This window comes from Podarcis liolepis, assembly GCF_965112155.1.
Source record: "Podarcis liolepis genome assembly, chromosome: 1".
NCBI lineage: Eukaryota > Metazoa > Chordata > Lepidosauria > Squamata > Lacertidae > Podarcis > Podarcis liolepis.
In genome coordinates this window covers 102,044,798-102,071,754 of record NC_139554.1, presented here as the reverse complement: position 1 = coordinate 102,071,754, position 26,957 = coordinate 102,044,798, and the positions used below count along the sequence as shown (strand labels likewise).

The 26,957-nt window shown below is 38.9% G+C and overlaps 1 protein-coding gene across 7 annotated transcripts in view; it reads right to left on the bottom strand.

Moving 5' to 3' along the window:
• The window catches only part of MBD5 (methyl-CpG binding domain protein 5), a 112,443-nt gene that overhangs the window by 80,942 nt on the left and 4,544 nt on the right, over window positions 1-26,957 (bottom strand). For 2 of the 7 annotated variants that reach the window (XM_083493101.1, XM_083493100.1), the window contains exon 1: window positions 5,427-5,557. The exons of the other annotated variants lie outside the window; for them this stretch is intronic. The gene's annotated coding sequence lies outside the window, so the exon portion shown is untranslated. Of the gene's footprint in view, window positions 1-5,426; window positions 5,558-26,957 lie in introns of those variants that run through there. 7 annotated transcript variants of the gene reach the window in all.

The window sequence follows — 26,957 nt, the reverse complement described above, 5'->3', positions numbered from 1 at the left end:
GAACTGCTAGGTGGGCAGGAGCTGGGACCGAGGAACAGGAGCTCACCCCGCCGTGGGGATTCGAACCGACCATACGATCAGCAAGTCCTAGGCACTGAGGTTTTACCCATAGCGCCACCCGCGTCCCGTCTCCTTTCAGTACCACAGCTTGAAAAACAAAATGCTACTACAGTGGTACCTCCAGTTGAGGATGGGATCTGTTCTGGAGGTCCAGTCGGATCCTGAGGTTTCTGCAACCTGAGGACCGTTTCTGCGCATGCGTGCGCAGCGAAACCCAGTCAAATACTTCTGGGTTTGCCGCTTTCGCATCCTGAAATTTACATAACCAGAGGGTTACATAACCAGAGGTAGTACACACACACATATATATCCAAAATATTAAGATTCACTTACAAGTTAAATGGAAGTTGTTCGGCAGTGATATGAATATAGCATACCAGGATTGTTTAAGTGTAAAAGAAATCTAGGTATATTGTTGCTATCAGTTGCCAATTGTAGGAACACCTGCTTAAGTGATTGCTGTACTGCCCATCACTGAATTAAAGTTTTAGTAGTTAATACAAACCAAACTGAAAACATTTAAAGCAAAGAAATATGAAGGTTTCAATCTCTAGCATTTCTTGATATCAATACATTAGATCAGTGGTTCTCAAAGGGTGTGGCAGGAAAGAATGGAAATTGTGGTGGGAAGATTCAAGAACAATCAAAGAAACATTTAAACATTTCATTTATGCTGATGAGGAAATGAGTGTTAGTTTGTCTCAAATTAGAACTAATATAAATGAGATTACCCAGCAAAAGTAAGCTCACACTTCTCATTGTGTTCCTATATATACTTAAGGTACATATGTATGAGGCTCGTTGATAATTATATGATGGGAATATTCATGTTCTTATGTAGCTACATTGTTTTATACTTTCTGGATGTCCCATGATCATATTATAAAGTAGTTGTGTTCTATGTCATAAATCAAACACTGCTAGGAGTTGTTTCTTATTTTTCCCCATGTATTTTTTTATCAATTAAAAATTCGGAGTGGTGTGAGCCAATTTTTATTTTGAAAATTGTAAGGAACTATTATCCCATTCATTTGACAGTTAATTTTGTACTAGATGCTAAAAACACACTACATGTTTTATGTTGTTCCAATATATCATTGTGGCAATTAATCTCAGCATAAGGGTAGATACAAACACTAATATGTACTGTAACAGCTCCTCCACCATCATGGAGAATGAGAGCCTGAGAGATTCAAGACAGACAGGAAGGAATGTGCACAACACAGTTAAGTAACTATGGAATTCAATACCACAAGATGCAGTAATGGCCATCAACTTGGACGGATTTAAATAGGAATTGGACAAATTAATGGAGGACAAGGCTACCAATGGCTACTAGTCATGATGGCTGTTACTACCTCCATTATAGGAGGCAGTATGCTTCTGAGTACCATTTGTTGGGGAGCACAGGCAAGGAGAGTGCTATTGCACTCTCATGTCCTGCTTTTGGGCTTCCCATAAGCACCTGGATGCCACTCTAAGAACAGGAGGCTGGACTAGATAAATCTCTGACCTGATCCAGCAGGAGTCTTCATTCAGTTTTCCCCATCTTTTCTTTCTCACACTAGACAAGTTTCAACCACATGCCTGCTAGTCACCCAGCCTATCTGTGGAGATTTCAATACTTGACGGCTCAGTCAGTGCCAAGCTGAGTTGTTTTACAGGCTGAACTTACAGTTGTTATGTAATACAATACATACCAAATGAAAGGGCAAACAATTCTAATCTAAAAATACTAATTTGGTGGCAACAGGAGGATTGCAAACTCACTGACCTTTGGAAGATGGCAGATATATATCCACTACATAAGCCATTGCTGTCGTTTATATATCTAAGCTGGCTCTGGACTTTCTACCTATCCATGAAGCAGATGGTAAAATAAAGCAGAGAAGCCTCTTGCTGGGTCTCATTCTGAGGATTCAGTTTTCGGGCAACCCAACACTTCCTTTATTAAATGGGGTGCAATATAGTTTAGTGCCAGGGCACTTGCTTTGTGTGTAGAACCTTCCAAGTTCAATGCCCAGCACTTTATAAAAGGTGACGGGAAAGACTGCTGAAAGACCTGCTGCCAATCAAAGTAGGCAATGTAGAGATAGATTATTGAGGATGATGATTTTTAAAAAAACCTGACATCGTATATGTCAGCTTCTAATGCCATTTGCTGGTTGTGCACATTATACTACCAGGGTTTTTCTGCCACTACCTACAACCACAAATCTTGGTTCTAGAACTGCAACTGGGTTAGCCTATAACAGCCAAAGAGGAAACTCCTGGAAGAAAGAGGAAAAAAAGTAGGATGTAGTTTGTTTTCAGAGTGTATGGGATGAACACCCTCTTGGGAATGAAATACAAAGATTTGTAGATTGATTGTGAAACATAAAATCAGCAAGCTCATATTTGCTTCTACAACACTTTGACGTCAAGACAGATTGGTGGAATATGAATAGCCAGACCCTCTGATCCTATTTGCAAAGCTTTAACACTTAAGTCAAAAGAGCTAAACCTATTCTGATTTTTTCCCCTAGTCTAAGAGAAGTCCAGAAGATTTTTAAGAGCAACTTCTATGTAGCTTTTGGGGGGATAGCAAGAATAAGCATAAGTGCAGAAGCAAGGACAACAGTACAAAGACATTACACTGACAGCACATAAATCTACCAATTCTTATCATTCTACATCATGAGCCAAATTGTTCACATATAATTTGTATATGCCATCATTTAGCTACAACTTATATGAATTATTGGATGTCAGGGTGTGCTTTGGTCGATATTTAATCGTTCTTTAGCAATGACATTGTACAATTTACAGCACAAGGCTAGATGTGGCAGCTCCTAAAGGCCAATTCACAGATTACAGTCTTAATGAGGAACACATGCAAGCCACCCCCTCTGCTTGCATTAACATCCAGAAGAATGGAGAAATTTCTCTTTCCAGTGACAAATATGTACAGTAGTCACTGGAGAGCAGCCTTCCCATTACCTTATCTCTTTGCATGATCTTGCTAGGTAGACCTGGCAAGCAGTTTCCCAGGTGCTACAGCCACTGTTCATTTATACAAAAATCAGGGTGGATAAAAATCAATGTGGGTTTTTTTGATTTAGATCGGATTTTTTGGATTTAAATCAGATTTTTAAAATAAAATGCTTTTGGAAGGAAAATATTTCTAAAGATAGTTTTCTATTTAAGTTGCATTATAGTCCAAAGGCTATTCATCAGGAAATAAGGATTTGTTTTAAGTTTTTCATGTTTGCTAAAACTCATTTAAAAAAACCTTTTTTAAAAAAAATCATTTAAAAAAATCATTTAACCACATTAGATAACAAACATGGATACATATGCTATATTTAAATTATTTAAATTGTTATTAAGGAAGTGATTATTTTTCTCCTTCCAATAAAGTACAGCAGAAAAGTTGTCCAAATATAAATAGTTAACTTATTAAACCTCACAATAATTTCATAATTATCTGTCTATGTATTTCTAATAGTATAACCAAATCAGTAATTTTTGATATGAATAAAACATTTGTCTGGTTGTAAATATGCAAGAATGAGTCTTTCTGTAAAAAAATTGATTTAAATCAAGTCTTACTGTCTAGTGATTTAAACTGATTTGATTTAAAACAAATCCACCCTGTAAAAAATAAAAATAATGGAGCTAATGGATATTTAAGTATTAGACGTTTTAATACTATGAAGTCTGAATATATGATGACCACTTCACAAATCACATAGAGACAAATCCAGTATACAGCTGATTGGGAGCTACAGCCAATCAGGGCTTCCTAGTGGGTAGTACCAAAATGATACAAGGATTTGCATGCACGTGTTTGCCACTTTTACACTTTCAATATGTAGACATGCCTTAACACATTTACATGTAAGAAAGGCAATACACAAAATGGCCAAGATTTTCATTATGTTCAATAGGTCAGATCTGAGGACTAACAGGACTAACATTGTGTAGCATGTACTTTGGATACGTAGACTCCCAGCCACCAAATCTCAAAGTCTGGCCCTATTGGACTCTACCATCCTGAAGTTTAAGGTGCTATACTTCTATGTCATTACATGAATAATGATCTTATTTGCAAAAATGAGGGTATGCCTCATTGCTTTTACAAATATCGGAAACAAGCCACAGCAAAAAGATAAAGATGGCGAGATACATCACAATAGACATATACATGAGACTCTCTTCTCCCTCCTATCTTTCTCATTTGCATCTGCTTAAAAGAATTCATCAAGCCGCCAAAAGTGAAACCATTTTTGGCATTTCTAATTCCACACATTTCTGGGCTATTCATGGCTTAATAACCATAGATGAATGGATTGTGTTCTGTTTTCATTAGAAAAATGTAAATTTCTGCTCAAATGCCTAATTGACTGCCTGCGTTCGTTCAAAAACTTCTGTATGGCTCTGAATGAGTATAAGGATTTTATATTGCTTTCTCGATATTGGTTGCCTACCATGTAATGGCAACCATAAAATTACAAACAAACTTATAATGTTTCAATTAGTCTTATCTTGACTAGAGAAAGAGTCACCCACCTTAGGCCACAGGTATGAAATTATCAGACACAAATGTTACCATGTTCTAGAGCAGCTCAAGACATTCTGCTATAAAAAGCAACTTTCCTCCAAAATCCTAAAAGGGTCTAAGTATATATTGTAGCCAATACGGTTGAGGCGAAGCACCGCAGTGTAATTAAATTTAATACTACTAAATAAAAGAGAATGCCATAGTGACTCATTATATTATCATTTTTTTTAATGATAAATACTTAAGAACTGTGAAATGTGTCAATAGGAACAGCTCCAAATTGTTATGAGTGTCCTGTTTTCACATGCAACAATTTACACAGATACTAAATCTGCACCAGTTCAAATTATCTTTCCTGGCTTTATAAATCAAGGTTTATGAAGCCAGGAATAAGTATCGGGTTTGCATTTGCTTCCCTTGTCTCCCCCCATCACACACTGGTTTGACAATCCATTCCTGGCTACTTTAAGCCAGAAGCCCCAGTTACATCTAAACTGGGAAATTCTTGTCTAATCTAAATTGACTGAGATAAAAAGCCAGAATCATGAAGTTGGGAAAGGGTATCCAAGTTCTCTCACACATGTAAAAAAACAGGGTATTTTATCCCACTTGTGAGTGGGGGAAGCAGCAAAGGAACTGCTTCTGTAGAGCACAACTGGTCAGTGTTTTGCTTCCTTCCTGTTCTTCTCTGGTGGTAGCGGTAAAAGCATTTATGACTACACATCGTTGCAGGGGATATGGGACCATGTTGGTGCTCCTGAAAGACTACTGTGAGTGGGTAAGTTATTATTATTGAACAGCCTCCTAAGCTAGCAAAACTGACCTGGCCATTATTCCTTTTGCCGGGTAGTGCAATGCTTCTCCCAACTGGCTGTTTTGGCATGCCTGGGTTTTAAAAGGCCGCCTGCATTGTTGTGTCACACCCCACTTGCTGACTATTAGATGCACTGACTCATTCGAATATCATAGGAAGAACTTGCTGGATCATGCCAATGGCCTATCTGGTCCAGCATCCTGACACCATAATGGGACGAAGACAACACAACTGTCTAGCTCTTTGAACTTCACATGAGGCTCAACAAAGGCAGACCCAAGCATCATTTGGGTGCCTCTGGTTGGTGATGAGCCCTGGAAGTTCCTCAAGACTGCTGCCCTGCAAATGTCTCTGAACTGAAATATTAGTAATAGATTTTGTAAGGCAGACTGATTGATATGCTGCCAAAATAAACATAAAGCAGAAGAAGCAGTCTTGCAGAAACATTGAAAGTAGAAGTTGAAAATAAAAATTATAGCCTATTCTGGCACATATAATTCTTTAATTGGACAATACCATATTTACTTTAATGTAATGCAGACCTTTTTTGGCCAAATTACGTTGTGAAAATTAGGATACACATTAGATTTGATGGCGCATTAGATTCGCGTAAATACGCTATGCTATGCTGATTCCAGCTTTTGCTGTATCCACATAATGCCCTATGCACACCAAACCGTGACATTATACTGTAGGTAGGGGTGCATGGAAGGTAGGTTTTTTCAATACCTAATCTCATCAGCAAGCCTCTAGATATTATACCACTAATAAGGCCTGATGCAAGAACTAGGGCGCATTCTACCCCTACACCATATTAGAAACATATAGAAATAACAACTTGATTTATGTGCTTGCCAGAAGCTTCTAACTCAAGCCAAAGTACTCATAGTAGTATGCCATCATTTGCTAAAAGTTCCATATCTATCAAAGAGAATTCAGGAAATAAGTTTTAGCAACTCTGGAAAACAACTGTCACCAGAGAACCTTTGGACATGTGCCCTTCAACTTCTGTTCTGGAAATGATTACAAATTTAGGGGGGGGGGTGCTTTACATTTACTTAAAACTCCTCAGTTGACAGGATGACTACTACTGAGCTGTTCAACACCACCACATTAATGCTTAGCTGAGCAGGAATTTGACATCCAACCTTTCCAGCATTTCAGTTCAATATACCAGCCCTACATTCAAGTACTTTCTGGTTGCCATAGGTGACAAGCATGAAAGCAAAAATAAAGTTTGATGTGGTCAACTGGAATCAGGTCCTGTTGCCCAACTCAAGTCTCCCATCATTCCTTCCTTTCCCTCAAGTGACCTCCATGGCAGCAAAAGCAGCTGCTGGTGACCTGCTGGTGGAATACAGGGAGCTACCTTATACCAAGTTAGACACTGAACCACCTAGCTCAGTATTGTATGCAGTGACTGGCAGAGATTCTCCAGGGTTTCAGACAATGGTGATTCCAAGGATTTAACCTGGTACCTTCTGCATAAAATGAAGAAGCTCCATCACTGAGCTATAGCCATTCCACTCACTGCGTAGACTCAGTGAATAAAATGAAACTTACTGCAATATAATCCATATGTTTTTTTGGCAGGCTAGTAGTTTTTGTGGTTTTATTTACAAGGTTGAAACACACTACATCTAAGACAAGCAGGTTCTATTAACCCTTTTACTTATGTGACACTTTCCCAAAAAATTATTTGATACACCAATGTTAATATAAGCCTGTGAGCACTATCAGCGATGACAACAAAACAGGAAGTGTCCGGCATTGAACCCTTAATTTTTTATTAAGTCTTTTACAATACCTGTGATATTAACACTGTAATTTACTTCTAGTTCTCTGGATAAAAATTGACGCAGCTTCAGTTGCAACATTCTTAATAGTAATAGCTTCAAATAACTATTAACTTAGACCCCATCTATGACCAGTTTGAGACTGATGTTTTGGCAAATGTTGACACGCAGACCAGGATTAGGAAACAGAAGGTTTTCTGTGCTATATCCAGCCTACCACAAATGGTGGCACTTCACAGTTGCCTGTGACAAATCACCTACGGTGGGTTTCTCATTCTTATGCAAGATGTATTGAGCTACAGGTCACCGACTTTATATTTCCAATCCTATATATAACCCATCAGAGAAAAACAAAGTGACTATGCAGTTTGCACAGCACGTGAGCTCTTGTTAGAATTCTAAGAACCCTAGCTTCAGCAACACATTTCCATCCTTGCTGGTTTAAGAGGCAAGTCTGCATATTCAATGGAAAAAATTATTTTGAAATATTAGCATTTAAAAAAAATATTCAATTTAGCTTCTGACTTCTTTCCTCCATAGAGAAGAAAGAGAGAAAGGAGTGGGCTTGCAGAAGGAGGCAGCAAGCTACCACTGGTGTTCCCTAAAAAACACCCAGCATACAATGTAGAAAGCACTCTTTTTTCCCTACAGAAAACATGGAATGTGGATTTTTGATGCATTTTTGCAGAAGGGGGCAGCAATGCTACCACACCTGTTTGGTGCACATGCCTCAAGACTTTTTTTGGGGGGGGGGAATCAAATAATTCTAGATAACGCAGCACTGAACAGGTTGTCATACTTGACATGAATAATAAAATAGGTTATGTTCCAAATGAAGGAAAAAATATATGCAAGTGGAAAGAACCAAATATGCAGAGCTGGAATTTTGTTTGCTGCCTTACTTTACTTGCTTTCATCATTTCTCTTGCCAAAAAAGCCAAATTGCAATTTTCAACAGAATTGTGATTTGCCTCTTCAATTGAGGTAACTAGTATGGAAAAGCAACCAGTGAGAATCCAGCTATGCCAGCAGTTCTTTTTCTTGGATTTCAGCCTTTATGTTGGATTCAACAAAGACAACAAGCATAAACAACAGTATGGCTAGTCAGTGGATTCCACATCTTTAAACATAGGTGCTGTTTTGAGGTTTACAATCTTGAATAATAAAGTCCTCAGAAACAACCATAGACATATTAGGTTGTGCAAATATATTTCAACTTAACTTCTTACAGCACACAATTGATTTATTTCATTTCTCTGAAATGATGACATGCAACATGTTTAACTTTGCACTTTCTGTTTTTAACATATGTCAGTATAATTTCACATCTACATAGAAAGTAACTTTTGCTTCCAACTGCTTCTTCTGCAAAAACATCAATCTAAGGAATAAAAACACACATTTTGCCCTTGAAAGGATAAATCAGTTTTGAATATAAAGGCTCAGAACATCTAGGAAAAGTCTGAACATTTCCCCTCAGAAACTTATTGTGAATGTCAATGTGCTTAGCCTAAAGAATGGGGAGGGGAAAAGTGGATTGTCTTGGGGAAAACCAGTACCAAATCTGTCCCTATTCTAAGTTGGGAGTAACAAAGCTGATTTTGAGGATAGAAAGGAGGACTTTAATGCAGTGAGAGTACAGCAAAGTGCTAGAATAAGTTAGAGTAAGGCTATCAAAAGTCTTATGCAAAATGGAGAAAGTGATAATATAAGGAAGAAATATATATATATATATATATGTGCAATACACATTACAGAGCAGCATATGCAAATGACACAGGTTCCGGCTTCAAATTCCTTATAAACTAAAATTACAACAGTGTCCGTAGGATAACAGAGGAAGAGATTGCATGTGATGAATGTGCACAAGTGCCGCCGTGTCTCATTTGGCTTTGTTTTAGTTGGGGGATGAGGACTAAGTGATTAAGCCGAAGAATTAATGGAGAAGACAAGTTTGAAGAATTTGAAGGTGGAAAAGGCAGCATTACCACACAGGTGTTCTAGGAAAGAGTTTCATGAATAAAAGGGCAAATGGGTGGAGAAGTTATTTAAGAGAGCAGATCGTGGTAGGGCAACTGAACATGGAAGAGCTGGAGGAGTGATGATGATTGGCAACAATATATCCAGGAAAATCTCCTAATAGATTCCCATGCTCCCTAATGTCACTAGCAACCGAGCTATCTGAAATTGATCTTTCTGAGGTTACTGATGAAGAACTGAAAAACCTACACCATAGAAACTAATTTTATATAAAGTAGCATAAATTTAATAGAAAGGTACTGCATCACCTTTACACCAGAAAGCAGGTTATCTGGGGCCCCACGACACCCCAGCTACAATAGGGAGGACATCCCTCTCTTCCCCCAACTTGGAATGCAGTGCGGAATTCAGGCATCTTTTGTTATGCACCATATTCAAATATCATTACTCACTAGACCCCAAGGGAAGGTGGTGGAGTTACTACGGAGTTTTTACTGGCACGACAAAGAACGAAAATGCACAATAGATTTCTACCCTAATGAGGATCCACCTGACTATCTGTTTGGGACTTCAATGACTGTACTAAATCTGCCACATCCCCCACTAGGCAGAATGTTATTTTGGTAGTCAGAACCTAGTTGCTGGAGGAAGGAATTATCCTGCTAGCCAGGGGCTTCAACCTAGCAGTGCACAAATCCAACCACCAGGGTGAAAGTTCTTTCCCTTTCTGATAAGCATGACCTCACCCCTCAAACACTGAGCTAAATGCTCTTGCTTTCTCCTTTCATCCTCTCACCAAGTGGTACTCAGCATATGACTCCGGCATTTCTCAATGGCTGTGTACTCCCACTTCTGGTCAATCTGAATACTGCTCATGGCAGTTAGCATGTGGTGTGTACTGTCTTCTGACAAGTAGTATTGGTGAGGGATGAGAAGCATGGCAACTCATGACTGATGCAACAGTGATGCTATGTTTATCAAAGGTGAGAAACAGAGAGGAATTAGCTGTGATGGCTAATACTTGACTTTTACATATTTTTTAGAACTGGAGAGAGAGAAATAAGGTGGGACAAGTGGGAGGCAAGCAGTTTGCTTATTTATTTATTTAGGGTGTTTATGCATCACTTTTCATAAACAATCTGTTTCCAAAACGATCCAAACAAAAATAAGCAATACAATATAAATGTAAAAAGCACCAACTAAAACATACTTAAAGGACAACATAAAAAAATCCATAGCTTAGTTCTGACAAAAGTTCTACTGTATCAGAGACAAGAAGAGGAATTAAAATATTATACTTTAGGACCAATGTGTTTTGGAAAAAAAGCATTCAACAATCTATAAACTCTTTTACAAAGTGATTTTCCTTTCTTTTCTTCACAACAGCTATCAGTTAAATGTAGTTTAGTAGCACTCCACTCTTTCCAAAAAGTTGCTTCCAGAGGATGCTTTGGGAACAGTTACACAGGTCATATTTGTCATCTGGTAAAACAGGTGCAGCAGTATAGACGTATGGGACAGAACAGCAAGAGAAGGGGGGAAATTATTTGAAACTTACTACTACTACTACTACTACTACTACTACTACTACTGAGCACCAGAAAATGGTACAAATATTATATATGGGAACTACTAGTAAGCAAGGCTTGTTAACTCCCAATTATTTATGATTAGCAAATAAAATTGCAAACAGCCTCAGCTTCCCCCACCTAAATGTTATTAACATCATTTTTACATTTATTTATCACCCATCCAACAAACCTCTCTAGGCAGTTTACATAGATAATACAAAATACAATTTACAATAAAAAACAATTTTAAAGCCAAAAAAAATTAATAACTAAGCAGAAAGCCTAACAAAAAGCCAATTAAAACCAGCATAACGCACAGCATAAAAGGAAATGTAAAAGTCAGGCTTTGGGAAGGGGGACGCAATGCAAAATTTGGAGCACTCAATAGGTAAGTATTACGTGACATAAGAGTATTAATTGGTTACCCCCTTAAAAAAACCAATTTAACGACCAAACAAAGAAAAGCAATAAAGTAGACACATTTAAATAAAAGAGAAACAATAATTTGAATCAAGTTGCTCACATGCACTCTAGTTTCTTTTTAATGAAAGTACATGATATTTGTTATAAACACTGAAATGCACTTAATCGCAGTTATGGATAGCAGGGGAACATGTGCTCCTCCAGATGCTGCAGAACTACAGTACTGTTTTTGGGGGACAGGGGGCGGGCTGGTGTGGAGGACTCCCTGGTCCTGAATAGGGTAACTGTGCCCCTGAAGGACCAGGTGCGCAGCCTGGGAGTCATTTTGGACTCACAGCTGTCCATGGAGGCACAGGTCAATTCTGTATCCAGGGCAGCTGTCTACCAACTCCACCTGGTACGCAGGCTGAGACCCTACCTGCCCGCGGACTGTCTCGCCAGAGTGGTGCATGCTCTGGTTATCTCCCGCTTGGACTACTGCAATGCACTCTACGTGGGGCTACCTTTGAAGGTGACTCGGAAACTACAACTAATCCAGAATGCGGCAGCTAGACCACATAACACCGGTCTTGAAAGACCTACATTGGCTCCCAGTACGTTTCCGAGCACAATTCAAAGTGCTGCTGTCGACCTTTAAAGCCCTAAACGGCCTCGGCCCAGTATACCTGAAGGAGCGTCTCCACCCCCATCGTTCTGCCCGGACGCTGAGGTCCAGCGCCGAGGGCCTTCTGGCGGTTCCCTCATTGCGAGAAGCAAAGCTACAGGGAACCAGGCAGAGGGCCTTCTTGGTAGTGGCGCCCGCCCTGTGGAACGCCCTCCCATCAGATGTCAAAGCGATAAATAACTACCTGACATTTAGAAGACATCTTAAGGCAGCCCTGTTCAGGGAAGTTTTTAATCTGTGATATTTTACTGTATTTTTGGTTTCTATGGAAGCCGCCCAGAGGGGCTGGGGAAACCCAGCCAGATGGGCAGGGTACAAATAATAAATTATTATTATTATTATATCATTCCTGGCTACTAGTCATCCTGGCTCAGCTGATGTGAACTGGAGGAGCATCAGGAGGCCCACAGCTCAGTCACCCCACGTAGAGCTTTGATGCTATGTAAAATAACACACATTAACATTCTTAACTATAAATTCTATAAAGTACTTGGTGCTACATTTGATTATATGCATTGCCCTTTGTCCATAACTTGCCCTAATGGGCATTCGAGAAGCTGATTCTGCACAAAACCCACAAATTCTATTTTTGTGTAGACAACATAGATTTCAAGTTTGTTTTTCTGTACTGTATTTGGTGGGCGATATCCAGCTTTTTCGTTTCTTGAAATGCAACAAACAGGAGCTTTTATTCACAGAATGAGGATTGTGACCATGGAATGAGGATTGTGCTTCATGCTGCTGGTCCATGACATGTCCTGTGGTGAATGGTGGGAACAACAGTGGCTCTGTTGCTGTATGTTGCCACATGCAGCTTGCACTGTATGTTGTTGTGAATTTCCAGCCCCCTTCCCCCACCAGTGGCAGAGCAATCCGCATTGCCTTGTCACATGCACACTCTTCCTTCTAAATCTACTCCAGTTTGGAGGTGCAGAAGACTACTGGGTGTGAAAAGACCATATGAGGAGGGGAAGGGGTAGCAATGTGTTTTACCCATCCCTCAAACCTAGCTGCAGTAGCTGCTGAAGGTGGATAGTCTGACATCCATTGTGTTGGCCCTTCCTGTTTGTTGTGTGCACACCAAGGAACTGGAGGCCATGAAGTCGGACAGACAAACTTGGGCTCTTCAAACAGTGTTCTTTGTTTGCTACCCCAACTGCTGTTGTTCCCCATCTCCTTTCCCCCTCCCAGTTTTGTGCCCCTGCCTTAATGCATCATGGCACCACACACACCTTTGAAATGAATACCTCATTCCTTTTCAACAGCCTGAATGCTCTTAATATGTGTGGAATTATCTGCATTGTGAGACACCTGGTAAGGAGAGGTAAAACCAAGAAAAGGCTGCAAAATATTGTGCCTACTTGTGAGTAAGAGTCAAAGAACACAGTTCAGCTTCCTATTGTGTAAAGGTGCACAGGATCACACTTCTAAGGTTGCAGTTGCCTATTGTGTGCCATTAGCCCAAAAATCAGGATTATCTGCAGAAGACTACTTTCGAGTTCCCACAGATCAGGAATTCTAACAGCCTAATTTATTGGACGAAAGACTGTTTGTTATTAATAATGCTAAGCAAATAGGATTCAGAAAGTCTTGCTGGTCTATTACAAATTTTCCAACTATCTACCCTCTAGCCACCCTGCTATTTTTTACATTATTAGCCCAAGTAGCTCTCAAAAGCAGCTTACAATATAATACAAAAAGATGAATATAGTTATAAAGCCAAAATAATATCCCTAATATAATTAAAACAATGTATACAGCCATCTTTGGTGTGCCCAAAGGGACTTTATGGTCAGAATGAGAACCAAGACAAATAATGTCCCACACCCTCTCACAGTCTCTGGTGATCAGCATAGCCTGGAGAGGAAATCTTAAATACAGTTTGTAAATTTAACATCAACTTTAGGCTTTCATCCTTCGCTTAGGGGCATTTGTAGAAGCAGATCCATCAGCAAGGTAATGCTTCAGTCAGTACTTTGATATTTATTCATGATATCTTAGTCTAAACTTCTAAAAGTTTTCCAGTCACTTTAGACTTTTTTCAGTGGGGCTTGTTCCTAGGTAGGTGTGCACAGGATTGCAGCCTTAGGTGTTAAATTTGTATCATGTCTTTCCAAAAAATGGTGTTCAAGGGAGTTAACAGAAATAAATGAAAAGCAAGTGGCTTGGTTATTTATCATTAATATTAGCAACAGGAAATAAGCAGTGAAAATTAGCAATGGCTATGTGATAAAAAATTACAGTGTGCCAGAAACAGTACATCACAGTTGCAAGCACAGATGCATTGTTCATGTTTGAAGTCAAACAAGGTGATAATCCATTGTGAGCTTTGAAGGGTATATTCAGATGACTCAGCTCCCCCCACACTCCAGTCACAACACTTGGGTGAGGGATATGACTCAGTGGCTAACATGTGATAATTTGTGAGAATGAGGCACCTTACTTTCTAGGATAGTAGAACTCTATAGGATTCCCACCATATACAACGGCTGCAGATGCTACTGCACAGTATAAAAACATATGTTGTCTGAATGCATCCATAGTCTTAATAGAATATAAAACCACATACATGTGCTTATTTTACCCTTAATTAGTTTATTATCTCACAGAACTGAACCTTAATTAGTTTATTGTCTTACAGAACTGAAAATGTCTAACTTCACATTATCTGGAGGCGCAAGTCATCTTACTAGAGAACAGTAAAACTAGGCTGTATTTTCACTGTATGTGTATGTTAAGATGTGCAAAACGGGATCTTTAAGTGGGCTACAGCTAATGTTTGCCAAAGAGAACAAACTGGAGACCACAATGAATTGACGTACATGATTAGCATCCTGTGTGCGTCGTAGGAAAGCAGGCTTATGCCTGCCTCACTACTACAGCTCATTAATAGTAAAGGTACTGAGATGCATGTATATACATTCCAAACTATACAAGTCCGGTTTGCACAATCTTCCCTAACCTGTCTCACTTAAGAGGTATCAAGCCAACACATCCCACAATGCTTGGGGGACATTTCCAGGTGGCTGATCCATGTCACTCTTTTCCAAATTACACCATTCTGTAATGGCCAGTGGAGGTTGTCTTCTTTTTTCATTAACCTAAGCTTTAGCTAGCAGCCATCCTCACCTGGATCCTTCCTCATATTCTTTCTCCTTCAAGCCATATTTATTTTCTGGACTAGTTGGGACATTCTACAGAAAGGTGCCTTTCTATAAGGGATGTTTTTCTGGGTTGTTTTTTAAACCAACTTAGCAAGCTTCAGAAAACCCAAAGGGGCAATTGGACCTTGACTCAAGGGCCGCCTAATGGACCATTCCATCACTGCCTTAGCCTTATGGGGAATAGGAATTTGTTTCCACACACACACAAAATATCCTGTGGGTAGATTATGTCTCCACAGTGAGCACCTTTGGTGTCTCCCACCTGTCACAGAAATAACTTTGAAAACTTGGAATTGGCATTACCATTTTATTCCTCCTATTGCAGAACAAGTAACTACTGTGGCATAGCTTTGCAAACAGATTAATCAAAATATAAAACAATCTGAAGAACCTAGGACAAGCATAGACCACATAACTGCGGTATATGTGCTTTTCAAAACAATGGATATCAACATTCAATAATATTAAATCCTCAGTACTACACCCATGTTTAAGGTTGATCAAACAAATATATTATTTAAGACAATCAAATGTGCCGACGTTTGTGGAGAAATGACAAACTGCAGTTTAGATTTTTTTCTAGGACTGTCTAAGCACGCTTTTCTAATAACAAGGATGAAAAGCTGAAAATGAAAACTGCAGCTAAACTATTATGTTCATTTTGCACATAGTCTAGTCCTTTCCCTGCCCACCTGCCTAATATTCTTAAGAGTGTCTCTTCTCCAGTCTTCAGAGAGTAGCTGGAAGAGGGGAGGAAGAAAAGGGTCCTCCTTTCCTTCCACTCTGCAGTTTTAATCTGAAATCTTAGGCGCAGTACTGTGCCCAGAGCTCAGAAACTGCTTGCACTAATGAAATTCCTTGTCACAAAATGCACCTAGAACAATGGGGGTTTCGAACACTGTCCATGTTTATCTACCTGAAGCAGTTTCGCTTTCAGCCAACTTATACTGTACTATGATGTATTCCAGCAATTATGTGTCATTCTGAAACAGAATGGCCTGGTTTGCACATAATATTAAAGTACAATTAGGTTTATGTGCCTAAACCATGGGCTTGTATGCTCTCCCGATGCAAATAAAGAGCTTCTGCTTTCATATTTTTTTAAAAAAGATTTCGCATAATATCTGAACTGCAAACTGTGGTTACTTTTAAACTACGCGTCATTTAAAACAAGCCAGGAGCATTAACCACAGTTGAGCTGGCTTGATTCAAACAGCATAGTTAACACTTACCACAGCTTGCCCTGGTTGAGATATAAAAAAACCCAAAGTGCAGTTAGCTGGGTGGGGAGGAAGGACAATACACTTGTCATCCTATAAACACCTACTCAAAAGTAAGCTTATCTAGACAGGTAGATGCATACATGTTTTAATTTCTTTGAACCTTTGCTGCTGCTCTTAATTAAAAATTAATTACTTGTTTTCAACTGTTTTTATTGATTTTAATATTTACAGTGAATACTGTAAATAGAAGTTTTGTTACAAACAAGTGGTATACAAATTTTGTTAAATGAAGTAAGCCCCATTGTTTTAAATTGACCTTTCTCATAGAGAATAGAGGATACAGACGTAATTCTTATATAGAGAACACTCTCAGTGTCTTGGTCCAAAATAAAAGAAACCTCTAATAATCAGAACTTTAATTTCAGTGCAAGTAACTGCCAAGGAGTTTTAATTGTAGTTAAGTAAAGAGCATGCTAAAAAATAAAGAAAAAAGTTTCATAAATTTGTGGAAGAAGTTATAGCTTTTGTAGAATTGTTCTACCATTGTCATTTTTATAATTACTGGCATGAATATTTTTCCCTATTTCTAAAGCTAAATACTGCAGCTGTTATAAACAGTTAGATGTCTGGCTTTGCCCTGCATTCTAATATAGAGCATAACAGACATGGGAAGTATAAACAGAACTTTTAACTAGATTATAATTTCTAATATGGCCAAGAAATCCTTCAACAATAACACTTCTAGCACAAAATCTGGAAGGGAATACTTTGAAAAGAGAGCATACTAATATAAATGACCAACCTTTGCTAAAATAACATTTTGTTCCAATTTCATGTTTCTGAAGGACAAGTTTTAAAACAAAGGTTATTTTCAATGAATGCTGAAAAATGGTGGCTTGAACAAAAAACTTCTGAAAGTAAATATAAAACTTTTCTTTAAAAACAGATGAAGAAACATTGGATGGTAATCAGAGAAACTTGTGAGCATCTGATGGAGTTTCTGTCCATGAATGGACGCAATAAATCCTTCTGGCTTTAAGCCACTTTCTCACATTGAACATCCCTCTAGAGGCACCGGGCAAATCCAGCTTTTTGGCAGCAAGCCAGGTCTTTATTTAGCCCACACTTCATATATGACATCAGGTGTAGTAAAGGTTGCAAAAACAGCCTTGCAGGTCAAATTAGGATCACAGCTCTAGATGGTTGTTCAGGAGCCAATTTCTGCTCTGTGAGAGGGTGTGGTTCAAATGCGGGCCTGAAAATTCAGAGTGTACACAGGAACACCACATGCAGCCCCAGGGACCTTCTGTTAGAACAAATACTTTTAAAATGTGTTTCTAATTAGTACCCAGTACTAAATTAAATATCTGAATATTTCCACAAGTACACACAAGAGCCAGCACATGTTAAATGCACAACTGCAGCCAGTAGTGCAAACAGCTTGTAAAAGACACTGGTCATGGGATGTGGCTTGATTTTTATTTATTTTTTGTGCACAAGTTTCATGAATAAAGCAGCTTTCAATAGGAAGTATTCCTTTCATGCTCAATTAAAAAATGTAGTTCACAACTTCATGGTAAATATTTAACACTAAAAACTGGCAACTGTATAGTGTATTGCATGGGTTCCGTTTGTGTTTGACTGTCACAATATTCCTGGAATCAATGAACACATGTGAACTGTCTTTAAATGTTCATGAGGAAGGAGTTAGGACACAAACATACTGAGAAGCACAATCCTATGTGTGTCAACACAGAAGTAAGTTCCATTGAGATCAAGTGTAAATAGAATTACTATAGAGACAGTCATCAAGCCAGTAATATACATGAAGTCCCTTTTGTTTGTGTGCCACTTAAGGCTACATACATTCCACTTACAATTCAACAATACCTTTTTACCAAACTCCAAACAATACCTTTTTACCAAACGCCAAACTTATGAGCAAGAAAAATTCCTATTTGTTGACATTTTGATATTTTATGAATTCATCAGAAAAGCTTGTGTATGCAGCTCTACTGCTTATAAGATAAGCAGTTTAAATTTAAGCAGAAATTCATAAATCATTGGCCAAGAAAGGTCAGTTAAGTATGAAACCTAATCCACAAAATATTACAAACCTAACCGTTTTCATTCAGGGTTCAGCTCTCCCTGGATAGAAAGGCTCCTTCCTTCCATGGAAAGCTAACTGAGCTGCTCCCAAAACATAAGGTCCACTTCAGAGATTGGGAGGACACAGTCTCAGACTCTCTGTTAGAATGGCAATATGCTTCCCCATGACTCCAAAAGAGAAAAATAGAAGACATTGGGGAAGGAGAAGACAGGATATAGTCTTCTGACTTACAGCTCTAGTTTCTAATCAGGGAGTCATGTTACCAGGTCTCTATTTTTTACTTCCAATCAAAACGTTGTCGAAAGGCATGTACAAAGAACTTAGAACTGAGAAGAAAAGAAAGCTTCATAGCTTTTCCCATTCATTATTAAGTCTCTAACCTCTTGCCTTCCTAATTTTTTTTTTTTTTTTTGCTATTTTCATACAAATAATTCACAGCATCATGGGGAGGGGCAGCAGCAAAACTTTGAATACTACCTTTGCACAACATTCCCCTACACCCATTCGTCTAAAATTTGGCAGGCTACATTCATTCAGCAAGCGATACTGTGCTTGCCTGCTAATGTCATCCAATTCTGTCAAAAAGTAAAAATGCCACAGCAATTTGCTCATTTCTCCCCCTAAATTATAAGAAGGTTTGGATTTTCTGAACCAAGGCTGTGCTTTGGATGCAAGGTGAAGTGGGTCATCCCCCCCAAATAGTCTGTCAAATCAATCCACTTTCTGAAGCGGGGTCCAAACTAAATATTGCCATCAGTGTAATAATAATAATAATTTTATTATTTATACCCCACTCATCTGGCTGGGTTTCCCCAGCCACTCTGGGCCGCTTCCAGTGGTAACCAGTTGGGGGCCTCCTCTCCCTTAGATTATAAACCTGTGGGCAGGAACTGTTTTGTTTTAATTGACTGTATGTAAACTGCTCTGAGTCTTTTTAGCTAAAGATACATACAACCAATGCTTGCAATACAGAAGTATTGGATCTCACTGGCAACAATGAAGTTACTCCCATAATATTTGTGTGCAAAAGTTACTTTTTAATTGAAATGTAAGTTCAAGTAAGGCTGCCATATGTCCAGATTTTCCCAGTGCTTTGTCCTAGATCTTAGGCACAATTTTGGGGTCCTCCTAAAAAAAGCCAACAACATTTGGGGTATTCTGGTTTTTACTTTTTTAAATATGGCAACCCTAGTTCAAGCATATACACTTAATCTAGTATATACCCATTGATTTCAATGGGTCTTTTCTACTATTAATTAGTCAGAAGCATCCTCTTTCCCACTCTATTATCCTTGTCCCTGTTCTCTAAATTACTAGTCCATTATTATTTGATAAAGATATGTGACAAAATTAATGCACCTAAATTCTACCAATGCATCCATTTTATCTAGCAGGAGCATTTGCACAGCTTGTTGACAGCTGCTCTGCTTTTGCCACCTGGGATTGTTTTTCACTTCTTAAGAATAAAATGAAAACTCTCAATCTGAAGTTGCAATTTTACTCCAAGCCAAAAGTAGCTTTATTCAGATAGCTGCGTCAGTAAAAATGTAAGTGGTTTTAAAATGCAGTTTGAGAAGGTATTTGATACGGTAGTTTCCAAAAATCTCAGACAGATTAATTACAATTCATATCAATGGCATGGTGATTTAAAACTTCGGAACTTCTAAGTTTGTTATACATTAGAAAAGTCGGGATTCATTTACCTAACTTATTTAAGTTAGCGCAACATCCAATAGAGTTACCCAGTGAGCTTCCATTATTGGAATGATATGTGCTCACTGGAAAAGGTTCTTCTGCAAAAGGAATATTATTTTGTTCACAAAGCAATGGTGTTGGACACCATACATTATCCTGCATATAAAACTTCCCTCTTCCCCTCTGATTATTCATTACCACAGGGTCAGACTGAACAGACAGAGAGCAGGAGTAATGAAGAGTTCTCACAAGGGAGGGATAAAAAATGTGGGGTTCCATAAGCATCTGTATTCAGACTTGTGCTTGTTAACTTCTTCATAAAATTATCTGGAGTTAGGGATGAGCAGTGAGTTTTTCTGATAACATGATCTATCCTGGTAGTTAAAGCAAAAATCTCCAAAAGAATCTCTCCAAGATGGGTGAATGGGCAGTAAAATGACAAATATGGTCCAACTGTTAAATATTGCAAATTGGGACAAAAAACCCCAAACATATATACTGAGCTTGAAGTGGCAAATAAAAAGAGAGATCTTAGGATTGTGATGCACAGCTAAATTAAAACATCCACCTAGTGTGAAAACAGAAAATTCCATATTAGAGATCATTAGGAAAGGTATCAGAAATAAAGCTACCTATAAAAGGTAAAGGTACCTGCCCGTACGGGCCAGTCTTGTCAGACTCTAGGGTTGTGCGCTCATCTCACTCTAGAGGCCGGGAGCCGGCACTGTCCAAAGACACTTGCGGGTCACGTGGCCAGTGTGACATCGCTGTTCTGGCGAGCCCGCGCCAGCGCAGCACACGGAACGCCATTTACCTTCCCGCTATAAAGCGGTACCTATTTATCTACTTGCACTTTTTTTTAAGGGTGCTTTCGAACTGCTAGGTGGGCAGGAGCTGGGACCGAAAGACGGGAGCTCACCCCAGAGCTACCTATATCATAATGTATTTCTGAAAACAGCATCTCAAATAGGATACTGTAGGCTTGGTCAATATGCAGGAAAAGGAAACAAAAATATTCAAGGAGCTGTGGACACTCTCCTATGAGGAAAGGTTTCAACACTAGAGGCTTTTTAGTTTTGAAAAAAGTTGAACGGGGTGGGAACACACACGTCAGAGGTGTATAAAATAATGCATGGTGTGCAGAAAGTGGATTATTTTTCTCCTTTCATAATATTAGAACGCAAGTCATACAATATATGGAGGGATGTTCAAGAAAGACAAAAGGAAGTACTGTATATCTTCAGACAGTGCATAGTTAACTAACCATGGAATTTACTACCACAAGATGCATCAATGGACAATGTGGATGAGCAAAGCCAAGAGAGATGAGTTTTCAGGAGTGCTACAAACAATCTATTTAAAAGCCCTATCTACATAGACACTTGCAGGTGTGCTTGGAAGATGAGCTTGGCATCTTTCAAGCACACTTGCAGATGCCTATGTGTTTGTGCATGCAGCCTTGTCATGCATCATGTCTTTTTGCTGTTTTGAAGGTTTCCATGTTACAGCTATGCACTGAAAGAACACAGAGGCTTTAAATTTTTAACAAAATACTGTAAAATAATGTAGTTACTTATCTGCAAGTGTTGACACAGCTACTATAACCCAAGGTACTGTGACACTCACATGACCATATTCTATAGCAATCAAAGCGCTCTTCAGGCAGGCAGAGTTATTTCCCAGACACAAAATATTCTGATTTGAATGCTGGGAAAATGTGATATCACTGCAGCATTCCTGCAACAAAAGTGCTACACTGAAGGAATCCTTATTAATTCATTGCACAGAATCCATATATACTGCACATTTATGATTTGAAAAATTATATTGAGGAAATGTCAAAAGATTTTAGGCTTTAGGCTGGGTGTGTCTGCATTCTAGGAGAACTAACCAATAGCTGGGAGGATTCCAGTGGAACTCAACAGAGCCCTAGTAGCCATGCCTCTGCCAGGGGTGGGGAAATGCTCAGTCTGCACCCACCTCTCATGTGCCCACCTAACCAGCCCTCTTTAACCAATGTAGCACCAAGCAGAATGGGAGGACTGAAGGAGGACATCCAGTTGAAATACCTGTGTACTTGCCTGTGCACAGGTGGTTAGAGAAGCTAAATGACAACCTACTGAGCTCTGACAAGATACTCAACACACCAGGTGATGTGTTCCCTGCAACAGGGAATTGGTAGCAATAGCTGGCTACCTTAGTTTAAAGAAGGCATAAGCAAACTCGGCCCGCCAGATGTTCTGGGACTACAATTCCCATCATCCCTGACCACTGCTCTTGTTAGCTAGGGATGATGGGAGTTGTAGTCCCAAAAACGAGTGGAGGGCAGAGTTTGCCTATGCCTGGTTTAAAGTGTATATTTTAATAGGACTTTCTGAATCGTATACTACAAATTTCATATAAATTTACTTTTCCAACCATCACCAGGACTAACATCGAAGCAACTCCCAAGCAAATTAATGCCACAATCTTGTATTTGTCTATATAGGGTCAGTGAGCGAAGCCAGCCAACAAACATTCATTAACAACTGTTGAATTTAAAAGTGACAATAGTTTATACTTTGCAAGTTCTAATATTTCAAATGAGTACTTATTTGGAAATATATCTGGTGAAATGAATCAAAACACACAACTATTTGGAAGTTTGTGATGTTATTTTTAAGTTGTAAACTTTTGTATGTAACATGCATACCATAGTCTCTCACTTAACAAAATATATTGATGCCATGCTTCTTCAAATAAATCCCATTTTCCGTTGATAAACTGTAAATGAGCAAAGCGTTTGGTGGCAGATTAAGTAAACAACAAAAATTTGACATGTTTTTAAAAGGGGCTCATATTTCAGGCTGTTGCTGCCCAGGAAAGATCTTGGGATTGTGGAAGATGGCTCTCTGCGGGGGTGGGGGGGGTGGGTTAACCCACAGTAATGTGGAAATGAAAATCACAGATTATGTGCAAGGAATTATTAGGAAAGAGATAGGCTATAATGCAGCAACTACATAATGCCATATTTATTTATGATGTTGCTATGCACTTTGCAATACTGCTTAGCTCTGGTTGCCCCATTCTAAAAAGAATGTGGCAGAACTGAAAAAGAAACAGCATTGTAAAATGAAGGATTTGATGAGCCTACAAGAAAAGGCAAAAATATGTGAGGCTTTTTAGCTTACAAAATGACATTTCAGAGGTTTCATCACACATTGATTTTGTGACTGAAGTTTCTAAAAATTTAACTGCATGAAGCATGGCTAGATGAAGCAACTTTCCCTTTCTCCCCTAATAATACCACTACTAGCAGTTATCAAATTAAATATATTGGTAGTGAGCTGAGGAAGAACTGAAAGAACTACCTATTTGCAAAGCACATAATTATTGCGAATTCACTATCAGAAAAATGATGGCACTTTTTCCAATAGCTCTTTAAAAAGAGTAAGAATCTCTTGTGAATGATTTGGGGAGGGAGTGCTTTATTTGGGGAAGGGCATGCTACACAACACTACTTAAAGGATCAGAGTGCACTCCTTCTAGATCCTTTCAGTGGTAAAAGAGCACTTCAATTTTTTGAGCTGGTCTCTTGCTTGTTTCATAAACTTTACGATGTTACCACGGATATCCTTCTGTAAATCCAAGAACAGGGTACATTCACATTCTTTGGCCCCCACCAGCTATTAGTATCCTGAACGCTGATATTTTTATGCAAGGATAAAGTAAGTTTACCTTTCCCCTCTTTAGGCTTCACAGGTGTCCAGATTTGGATGTCCTGATTTTTATTTTGGACTATAGGATTAGACAAATACATGGAAGACAACCATTATAATATGCTGGTATAACCTGTGTATTGTAGAACCAGGATACTCCATTCCACCCGATTGATTCTTTCAAAAGGTTGGAACAATCAATATTCCATGCCCACTAACCGTGCTCAGTCCTTACTTTATTTTGGAGGGTTCCCCTTTAGGGTTTTACTCCTTTTTCTTCCTTCTTTTTAATTCTACAAACTTTGGGGGTTTCCCAGGCCTAGTGACATTTTCCTCTTTTTTTCCCTGGGTACATAAGGATCCAGACTCAGAGAATGACTCAGAGAGGAGGTTTATATCTGATATAATGGTATGCCCATTATAGAATTATGGGAGTTCTATATTGATTATTGACTAGAGCAGGCATGGCCAAACTTGGCACTCCAGCTGTTTTGGGACTACAACTCCCATCATACCTAGCTAACAGGACCAGTGGTCAGGGATGATGGGAAGTAGTCCCCAAACAGCTGGAGGGCCAAGTTTGGCCATGCCTGCTCTAGAGTCTTTGCAAATTCTAGACTTCATCTAATTTGTTCCATAAACGGCTCAGAACCGCAGTACCTCAAGGACCACCTCTCTTCACCTGAGGACGTTATTTGTGTCTCCTCCATCAGAGGTCTGGAGGGTGGCAACACAAGAGCGGCATTTTCTGTGGTGGCTCCCCTTTGTGGAATGCACTTCTTAGGGAGGGTTGCCTGGCACCTTCATTACATATCTTTAGGCACCAGGTGAAAACGTTCTCTATAACCAGCCCTTTGGTTGATTAAACATTCCATTGCCTTTTAAATATGTTTGTGGAAGGTGGGGTTATTGGTTTATTTTTCTTTTTGTTCATTTTTCATTTTGTGCTTCCATTTCATATTTTTATGCTGTGAACCACCCTATAATCTTCAGATGGAGGGTGGTATACTAACTAACTAACTAATTCCATTAACAATGACAATTTTCCATCTGTTTTCTATTCTCACTTTCAAGAGATGTTAAATGGCAGAGAGAGTACTAGAAAAAATTAAGGAAAAATGGGGTTCCTAGCTTTTTTCAATATGCTGGACAGCACTGAAGAAACTTCTATGATTTCCCCCCATTAGAATAAGTGAAATACTTTCAAAGATGTTTTTATGAAAGATGGTCTAAAGTAGCCTTCTCCAACCTGGCGCTCTTTGCATCCTTTTCTTCTACAACTCCAATGTTCAGAAGCCCGCAATATCAGTTATCAGGATAGTTGGAATGATTGGTTGGGAAAGGCTGATCTACATAATTAGACAATGATAATTCTGGCACACACTGGTCCATGGGGTCACGAAGAGTCGGACACGACTGAACGACTAAACAACAACAACAACAATTCTGACTAAGACCCGCAAAAAGAAGTGGACTACAAATAAGTAAATTCATAATTTTGTTTGTACAAAACCAAGGTTATTACTAGATTTTAATTTAATATAAATGCTAAATAGTACAGTTTTCTATTCTACCTGAATTATAAATGATACATTTCCCATTGGTAAAGCAGTAAAGGTTAGGTTTGATGACAAACTATGTATACAGTTCTACCTGGCTTAAAAATTTCTGGGAATTTTAATAATTGTGTCCTTGTCTTCTCATGTTCTATCTAAATTTTTCTTATTGACATCAAAATGTTTGCATTATTTTGCTACCACTTAGCAACTATTTCCACTCCTTCTTCTCACTCTTCTAGCATTTTTTGCCCCGCAAAGCCAAATTACATTCTTCAGCCTGCTGACTTCCAGCTTTCTACCAGCACACCTGTATATCCTAAAATCTACCTTGCTCATTTGGTATATTTAAATAACATTCTTCATTTCACTTTGTACTATTATCTTTTCCTTAGCTTTAGCAAGCCACGATTCAGAAAAATAAATGCTTCAGTGAAACAGAACAAGGAAGATGTCATGGCACTTGCTGCACTAGAATTCTAGAGAACCACAGTTGCAAGGCCAGAAAAGCCACAACTACTACCTCCATAGGCTCTTAGAATGGGGGGAAGGCATACAAAAACTCTAAGGTTGCAGAGTTTTGAGCTTCTGTTCCTCTAGCCCAGATATCTTGTGAAGACCCTTGCGAGTTGATGGTTCTCTGAGAAGGCAAAGAGATCCATACTTAGTGTGCCTAATTACTGAATGATGCAATAATAGATTGCAGCAGAGCCTGACTACTCTGCTGGATACAGGTTGCTTTCAGGGATAGTAGCCACCTAATCTGTCTCCATCAATGGGCTCTCTGAAGAGTAGCCACAGCACCACTGAAGACATCCGAGAACATCTGTGAAAACCAAAATAAGTACCCTGAACCTCATCACAATCTTGAGCTTGGTAATTAAAACAGGTTAAAACTGAAGAGAACACACATATAATTTTGCACCTGGAATGTCACCATAGTGCCCAAAGTTCAGTGTGCTCTAGGAAACATATCCACATATACAATCTACCCTTGTGAGGCAATTGGAAAAGGTCTGGTGTGCAGCCTTCCAGAAGAAAAGAACTTTAGAAGCCATGTGTCAAATTTAATGCCATTCTGCATCAAAGACTGATATAGCCAAAGGAGCTCTTTAGAATATTGGGGTGGGGATTAATAGCCCGAAAACACAAGAGCTACTAAGGTTGCTAACACTGAAGACCTGACAAGTTGAGAAAAAGAGTTATAAAAATACTCAACACAGATACCGTTGTAGGCAAAGTGGGAGTATCTTCTGGAGCACGGTAATATCAAAATAAGAAAGTACAGCTATACAAGGTTGATTCTGGTTAGTAAACCCCTGGTCCTGAATACTACAAGGGGTACTTGACAGTGAATAAGAATAAAATCAAAATATGAGATTGAGGAGACAGTGCTGCTTGCATTTTGCATCCTAGCTAAGGCAGGACAGAATGGGGATAGGAAGCCCTCTTCTCAGGTAAGTATTAACTTTCTGGTTCCTAGTTTCCATGAAGGAGACATCCAGAAAAAGCTTAGGTGTACCTAAATGTTTCACCATATATTCCAATAGCTAGAGAATGCCCATCCAGCACTATATAAAAATAAAATTTAAAGGATAAATGTTATATTTAACAAAGTTTTGAAAAGTAAGTCATACTTGATGTAATGATTGATCGACAC